Here is an 8,801-nt window from a genome sequence, read left to right as displayed (position 1 = left end):
ACAAATTAGCAACAATTTTGAATCCACAATGAGATCAAATGAACCCAATAACGATCTTAGAATAATGGCCGCATTCAAAAATAATAAAAATCTCAAAGATTACCTGGTCAGATCAAGGCACGGATTAGAAGGCTGATAGTGGGTCTGAGGGCAGTGGCTGTAATCACTTTGATTTGGTTTCTTTTCAACCAAAACATTTTATACGAACATTCTTTAACCCAGGAAATCAGCAGTTGCAAAGTCAGAATGAGGAGCTTAACAAGTGGGCAGTAGCAGCTGGACCAATGGCAGAGCTGAATGAGAAATGGGCAGATAGCAAAGTCACTAAACTCACATATATGTGAACTCAATCATACACAACCAAACATTGATTTCAGGACCAGATCATGAAAAATATAGATGTCTTTCCAAATTCTGAAAAATAAATAAATCAGAAAGGGTGGTTGTAATCACAATGAAACGCTCAGGTAATTGTTGCATGGAAACCAAAACACAGACAAATGACAAAAAAAGTCAGCATCAAAATGACAGTGATGAAAAGACAATGCAAATCATGATGGGCCACCATAATAGGTCAATGTTTAGCCAGCATAGGGAAAGTGCTAGGCAGGGGACAACAACGTGTTTTACCAGTGGATGAAATACTTTGTCAGAGAAGTACAAGCTCAGACTTGTAGAACATGTTACGCAAGCCTACAGCCCTTTCCAGGTGTGATTGGCGGAAAATCTGACAGAGCAATCACCTGCCTGGCTGAGTGCACGTTACAATTGGCATCAGGGCGTCAAGGCGTGTGGTCAAATGTGGAGCGTGTCTGTCCAGGCCGCTGTCCTCAGACATGCACACAATGGTTCCACCAGTTATATTGGTCCCAAAAGGAATAGAACATCCATTTTGTCTAACAGGAGGATATGATTTAACATATGCCAGCAAGATAAATGTCACATATGATGAACAAATTCAAGTGAAAATCATCTATGTGCAAAAGACAAAATCATGTTCTGGAAAAACAGGAACTACAAGAGCTGCCTTTATCTACACCAATAAGCCAAAAGCAAAAATTAAATATGGCGCACATGGTGAAATAACATGTATGTTAGGTTCTTCTACACTCTTTACATGAAGCCCATGTGACCACTGGGAGACATATTTTCACTATTCAAGATTCAAGATGTACTTTATTCATCCCCGTAGGGAAATTGAATTGTAGTAGCAGCCTAATCGGGGATTAATATAACTGTGGTGTAGGTTTTGTATTTACAAAGCATAGAAATAGAATAAATAAAACACAAATAAGATTAGAACATTATCAGCATTATAAGCATATATACAGCATATATTATAAGCATATATATATATATATAAAATCCTACAGATGCTTGGCTATAAGATGAAGAGCATGAATAGCCATAAGGAGCAAATGGCCCCATGGAGGAGAAGGCTAGAGGCAAAAATCATGGCAACATGGAGATAAGTCAGCCTCCTAACAGAGCTGAGTAGAGGCGTGAATCTAAGGACAGAGCGGCCCAAGAAGTACAACAAACTGTCCAAACCCGAGGCACTGGAGACTGCTAAGCAAAGGCTCACAGCCCTGGCTACCCGACTAAAGAGGTACACAAGAGAAGTAGAGGAAAGGAGAATAAACAGGGTGTTCTCCACCAACCCAGCAAAGGTCTACTCTCAATGGCAGGGCAACAAGATGACAACAGACCCCCCCAGGGCTGAGACGGAACAATACTGGAAGATTATCTGGGAGAAAGAGGCAACGCGCAACACTATGCCCAATGGCTGCAAGACCTATAGACTGAGCACAGCCAACTCCCAGAATAAGACCCAGTAGTCATCACCTTACCAGACATCCAAACAAGAGTGTCCAAAATGAAGAGCTGGACAGCACCAGGGCCCGATAAGATCCATGCCTACTGGCTTAAGAAGCTGACTGCACTCCATGAACGCCTGGCAGCACAAATGAACCAGCTACTAACATCAGGGGACCACCCAGAGTGGCTAACCCAAGGCCGGACAGTCCTCATAATGAAGGACCCCCAGAAGGGCACAATACCGTTCAACTACCGGCCCATAACCTGCCTCAGCACCACATGGAAGCTCCTATCAGGCATCAAAGCGGCTAAGATCAGCAGGCACATGGATCAATACATGAGCAGAGCACAGAAAGGCATAGGGAACAACACCAGAGGTGCCAAGCACCAGCTACTGGTCAACAGGGCGATCGCCCAGGACTGTAGGATGCGTCACACCAACCTGTGCACTGCCTGGATTGATTACAAGAACGCCTATGACTCAAAGCCGCACACATGGATACTAGAGTGCCTAAAGCTGTTTAACATCAACAGGACACTAAGAGAGTCCAGAACTCCATGAAGCTGTGGAACACGACTCTGGAGGCCAACTCAAAGCCAATTGCGCAGGTGAGCATCAGATGTGGCATATATCAAGGAGATGCTCTGTCCCCCCTGCTGTTCTGCATAGGCCTAAACCCCCTCAGCCAGATCATCACCAAGAGTGGCTATGGGTACCAGTTCCAAAGTGGAACAACCGTCAGCCACCTCCTCTACATGGACGACATCAAGCTGTATGCCAAGAACGAGCGTGACATCGACTCCCTGATTCACCTCACTAGGATCTACAGCAAAGACATCGGGATGTCATTCAGGCTAGACAAATGTGGGCGGATGATATCTAGAAGGGGAAAGGTGATCGCAACTGACGGGGTTGAACTACCTGAAGGGAACATCACAGATGTGCAGGACAGTTACAAATACCTGGGGATCCCGCAGGCAAATGGTAACCATGAGGAGGCAGCTAGGAGGTCAGCCACAGCCAAATACCTGCAGAGGTTAAGACAGGTCCTGAAAGGTCAGCTGAATGGTAAGCACAAGATCCAGGCCATAAACACCTACGCCCTGCCAGTAATCAGATACCCTGTTGGGATAATACCCTGGCCACTGGAAGAGATACAAGCCACTGACATCAAGACAAGAAAGCTCCTCACCATGCACGGAGGGTTTCACCCTAAGTCCAGTGTCCTGAGGCTGTACACAAAGCGAAAGGAAGGGGGCCGAGGACTAGTAAGTGTCCAAACTACTGTCCAGGAGGAAGCAACAAGCCTTCGAGAGTACACCAAGAAGATGGCCCCCACTGACCCACTGCTGAGTGAATGCCTCAGGCAACAAAAGCCCACCAAGGAGGAGGAACCTGAGGGGCTATTATGGAAGGACAAGCCCATGCATGGAATGTACCACCAACAAATTGAGGAAGTGGCTGATATCGAGAAAACATACCAGTGGCTGACAAAGGCCGGACTGAAAGACAGCACAGAGGCACTAATCATGGCTGCACAAGAACAGGCCCTGAGCACCAGAGAAATAGAGGCCAGGGTCTACGATACCAGACAAGACCCCAGGTGCAGACTGTGTGGAGATGCCCCTGAGACAGTCCAGCACATCACAGCAGGGTGCAAGATGCTGGCAGGCAAGGCATACATGGAACGGCATAACCAGGTGGCTGGCATAGTATACAGGAACATCTGCACTGAGTATGGGCTGGAGGTCCCAGGGACCAGGTGGGAGACACCTCCGAAAGTGGTGGAGAACAAGCAGGCCAAGATCCTGTGGGACTTCCAGATCCAGATTGACAAGATGGTGATGGCCAACCAGCCTGACATAGTGGTGGTGGATAAACACCGGAAGACAGTGGTGGTGATAGATGTAGCAATCCCGAGTGATACCAACATCAGGAAGAAGGAACACGAGAAGCTGGAGAAGTACCAAGGGCTGAAGGAGGAGTTACAGAGAATGTGGGGCATGAAGACAACAGTGAGCCCTGTGGTGATCGGGACACTAGGGGCAGTAACACACAACCTGAGTAGATGGCTCCAACAGATACCAGGAACCACACCAGAGATCTCTGTCCAGAAGAGTGCAGTCCTGGGAACAGCTAAGATCCTGTGGAGAACCCTCAGACTCCCAGGCCTCTGTGTTACGAGCGGTTGAATTAGGACCCGAAAGCAGGCAGGACACAGTGGCGTATCGTTTTCCGAGGAGCTTTATTTATGTTCACAGAAAATCGTGCAACTCAAAAGGCGTGGAGACCACGACTCAGTTCTTAACCCAAACAGAAAAATGAAAACTTACAACAAAAAATCCCGACCGGGGTCAAAAGCAGTCCACGAAAGAAATAGATAAACGATAGTCCGAGGAACGGGTTCAAAAGTAATCCACGAAGGAAAAAGTCTTACGATAAAGTCTTTCCAATTGGGTGTAGCCGGGGTTTTCCGAAACAGACAAAAACACGCCAATGCTGACCAACCGTGAGAACAGTCCATAAATAGGTGGCTTGATTACCGATAGTCTGCAGGTGCACCAGTCCCCGGCACCACCTCCACCACGCCCCCCGCAGGAGAAAGCCTGCAAAAGAGTTCCCAGAAACTGGGAACCTGACATTACCCCCACCTCAACGGGCGCCTCCGGGCGTCCTTCCAGGCTTCTCCGGGTGGGCATGGTAGAAGTCGCGGAGGAGGCTGGTATCCAAGATGAACCAGCGGGGAACCCACGATCGCTCCTCCGGTCCATACCCCTCCCAGTCGACTAGGAACTGGAAGCCACGGCCTCGTCGGCGGACGTCCAGGATACTCCGGACCGTATAGGCAGGGCCTCCGTCCACAATGTGGGGAGGAGGTGGAGGGTCAGACGGGGGAACCAGATCCGACTCTGCAACAGGCTTTACCTTGGAAACATGGAAGGTGGGATGTATCCTCAACGCTGGGGGAAGCTTCAGGCGGACGGCTGCGGGGTTCACCATCCGATCCACCTCAAAGGGACCCACAAAGCGAGGAGCCAGCTTCCGAGACTTGACCTGGAGTGGAAGGTCCTTTGTGGACAACCAGACCTTCTGACCTGGTTGATAGGAGGGGGCTGGCATCCGGTGTCGATTGGCCTGCAGTTGGGATCGACGAGAAGTCCGCAGTAGAGTCGAGCGGACCTGCCTCCACACCCTCCTGCAACGGCGAATGTTGGCCTGCACTGACAGTACAGCAACCTTCTCCTCCTGCCCCTCAAACAATGGAGGCTGGTAGCCCAGGGAAGCCATAAAGGGGGACAGACCAGTGGAAGCAGAAACCAAGGAGTTGTGGGCGTACTCCACCCATGGCAGGTAGGTGCTCCAGGAGGATGGGTCTTGGGCTGCCACACACCTTAGGGCGTCCTCCAGGCTCTGGTTGGTTCTCTCTGCCTGCCCGTTGGCCTGTGGGTGGTACCCCGACGTAAGACTGACCGAAGCTCCCAGCGCCGAGCAAAAGGACCTCCACACCTGTGAGCAGAACTGTGGACCCCGATCAGAAACTATGTCTGTAGGTAATCCGTGGAGGTGGAACACATGCTGGACCAGGAGCTCTCCAGTCTCAGCTGCCGACGGGAGTTTGGGTAGGGGAATAAAGTGGGCCGACTTGGAGAATCGATCGACCACGGTGAGAACGACTTGATGACCCTGGGAAGGAGGGAGGCCAGTGATGAAGTCCACTGCAATATGTGACCACGGTCGTCGAGGAATCTCCAGGGGCTGAAGGAGTCCTGCCGGTGGCTGATGGGAGGCCTTCCCCCTAGAACACACCAGGCAGGCAGCTACGTAGTCTTTGGTGTCCCGGGCCATGGAGGGCCACCAGAAACACTGCCGGAGGAAGTGTAACGAGCGGTTAACTCCTGGATGACAGGTTAATCTCGACGAATGGGCCCAGTGCAGCACCTCCGAGCGCACCGCCACCGGGACGAACAACCGGTTTGGAGGACATCCCCCAGGATCCGGGGCAGATTGCTGGGCCTCGCGGACCCTCTCCTCCACCTGCCAGGATGCAGCCCCCAGGATGCAGGAGAGGAGTAATATGGGGTCCGGGTCCGTTCCCCCAGGCTCAGAGGCGAACTGACGGGACAAGGCGTCGGGTTTCAAGTTACGCGAGCCAGGACGGTAGGTAAGTGTGAATCGAAACCTCCCTAAGAACAGAGCCCACTGAGCCTGCCGGGAATTAAGCCTCTTGGCGTTCCGGAGGTATGTGAGGTTCTTGTTGTCTGTCCATACGATAAATGGTTGGGTGGCGCCCTCCAGCCAATGTCTCCACTCCTGGAGCGCCAGGACCACGGCCAGAAGCTCCTTGTTTCCCACGTCATAATTCCGTTCTGCGGGTGAAAGCCGGTGACTAAAAAAGGCGCACGGATGGAGCTTCTGGTCCTCTCCGCTCCTTTGAGACAGGATCCCCGACTCCCACATCTGAGGCGTCCACCTCAACCACGAACTGCCGACTGGGGTCGGGGTGAGTGAGAATGGGCGACGACGAGAACAGGCCCTTCAGTCTGTTGAAAGCAGTTTCGGCCTCGGGAGTCCAGCGGAAGCTTAGTAGGGTGGAAGTGAGCCTGGTGAGCGGAGTGGCCACCTTGCTGTAGTCGTGGATGAAGCGACGGTAGAAATTAGCGAAGCCCAGGAACTGCTGCAACTGCTTACGGGAGGAAGGAGTTGGCCATTCCATTACTGCCCTCACCTTGGCTGGGTCTGGTGAAAGCTGTCCCCACGCCACCACGAAGCCCAGGAAAGAGATGGAGGTGGTGTGGAATTCGCATTTCTCAGCCTTAACAAAAAGTCGGTTCTCCAGGAGCCATTGGAGAACGAGCCGGACATGCTGGACGTGCTCCTCCTCAGACTCGGAAAAGATCAAGATGTCATCTAGGTACACAAAGATGAACTTATTCAACATGTCCCGGAGCACGTCATTAATAAGGGCCTGAAACACGGCGGGAGCGTTGGTGAGTCCAAACGGCATCACAAGATACTCGAAATGGCCCAAAGGGGTGTTGAAGGCAGTTTTCCACTCGTCCCCCTCTCGAATCCGCACAAGATGGTATGCACTCCGGGTTGTGTAGGGCCAGCCACGGGGACCCGAGGACTCCAGGGGATGAGGAGGAGCGGATGAGGAAGAAGTGGATCTGTTCCCGATGATTTCCTGAGATGAGAGTGATTGCCTGGGTCCGGTGGGTAATCCTAGCCAAGACTTCTCCGTTGAGACCCAGAATGGTCTTCGGTTCGGGCAGCGTCTCGAGGGGAAGGCGAACCTGCCGGGCCAGGTGCTGGCTAATGACGTTGCCATCTGCACCCGAATCCACCAGGAAGGTTGTTGGCACCGACTCCTGCCCCCAAAGGAGCGTGCCGGAGAGGGTTAGACGGACCAGGAGCAGGAGGAGGATCCGCTCGCCAGCACTCCTGCCGGCGTTGACGAGCTTAATCATTTGGCCGCACCGGGCAGTCGTCGAGGAGGTGGCCTGCATGGCCACAATAGGCGCACAACCCAGCTGAGCGCCGACGTTCCGACTGGGTTAGATGTGTTCGACCCAACTGCATCGGCTCGCAGGTTGAAGCCTCAGGTGCTGGGACAGGGACGAAGGCTGACGAGTCCCCGGTGGTCTCCCTCGGCCTGGAGAACCTACCTGAAGCTCCCCCCGTCCGCTCTGCCGGCGTCGCTCCCGAAGTCGATTGTCAAATCGAGTAGCCAGATCGATGAGCGCCTCCAAGGTCTCCGGCTGCTCCCTCGCTGCTAACTCGTCCTTCAGATCGTCGGAAAGCCCCTGTGTAAAAACTCCCTGAAGCGCCGCGTCGTTCCAACCACTTAAGGCAGCAAGGATGCGGAAATGAATTGAGTAGTCAGCGACAGAGCTGGACCCCTGGCGCAGGGACAGAATCTGGGAGGACGCTTTGCTGCTTTGAATGGGATGATCAAAAACACGTCTTAATTCCGGCGTAAAAACCGGAAAACTAGAGGACGCGGGGGTCTAGTTCTCCAACACGGCTGTGGCACATTGCGCCGCTCTCCCAGAGAGTAGGTTTACAATGAAGGCAATTTTTGCCCTGTCGCTGGGGTATGTGAGGGGTTGGAGATCAAAAACAAGCGAGCACTGGAACAAGAATGAGGCACACGCACCTGCCTCTCCGGAATACCGCTCCGGGATAGGAACGTGGGGGTCTCGTGGTGCAGTAGTGACCAGCTGTGACGCGACTCTCGGCGCCTCCGCTGGGGTCGGAGGTGGGGCCTGCTCCGCTCATCCCCAGGCGAGCAGGTTCGTCACGCTGGCGTTAAGCGTCTGGAGAGAGGTCCAGATGTCGGTAAGGAGCTGGTCGTGTTGACCCAGCAACCTACCCTGAGCCTCCAATGTACGGCGCACTGCGTCCTGGTCCGCCGGATCCATGTTGGTTGGCGTGTAATGTTACGAGCGGTTGAATTAGGACCCAAAAGCAGGCAGGACACAGTGGCGTATCGTTTTCCGAGGAGCTTTATTTATGTTCACAGAAAATCGTGCAACTCAAACAGCGTGGAGACCACGACTCAGTTCTTAACCCAAACAGAGAAATGAAAACTTAGAACAAAAAATCCCGAGCGGGGTCAAAGCAGTCCACCAAAGAAATAGATAAACGATAGTCCGAGGAACGGGTTCAAAAGTAATCCACGAAGAAAAAAGTCTTACGATAGTCCAATTGGGTGTAGCCGGGGTTTTCCGAAACAGACACAAACACGCCAACGCTGGCCAACCGTGAGAACAGTCCATAAATAGGTGGCTTGATTACCGAGTGTCTGCAGGTGCACCAGTCCCCGGCATATATATCTATATAGATATATATCTATATATATATATAGATATATATATATATATGATGTTTTAGTCAGAGCTCAATGTTACTGCAGAAATCAAGGTTTACCGCGACACAGTGACTTATGGTGGAAAATGGTGGCGAGAGGGTGTACTTCAGG

The sequence above is a fragment of the Takifugu flavidus genome, chromosome 22 (genome assembly GCF_003711565.1).
Source record: "Takifugu flavidus isolate HTHZ2018 chromosome 22, ASM371156v2, whole genome shotgun sequence".
NCBI classification, from domain to species: Eukaryota; Metazoa; Chordata; class Actinopteri; order Tetraodontiformes; family Tetraodontidae; genus Takifugu; species Takifugu flavidus.
Note: the sequence above shows the minus strand (reverse complement) of the source record.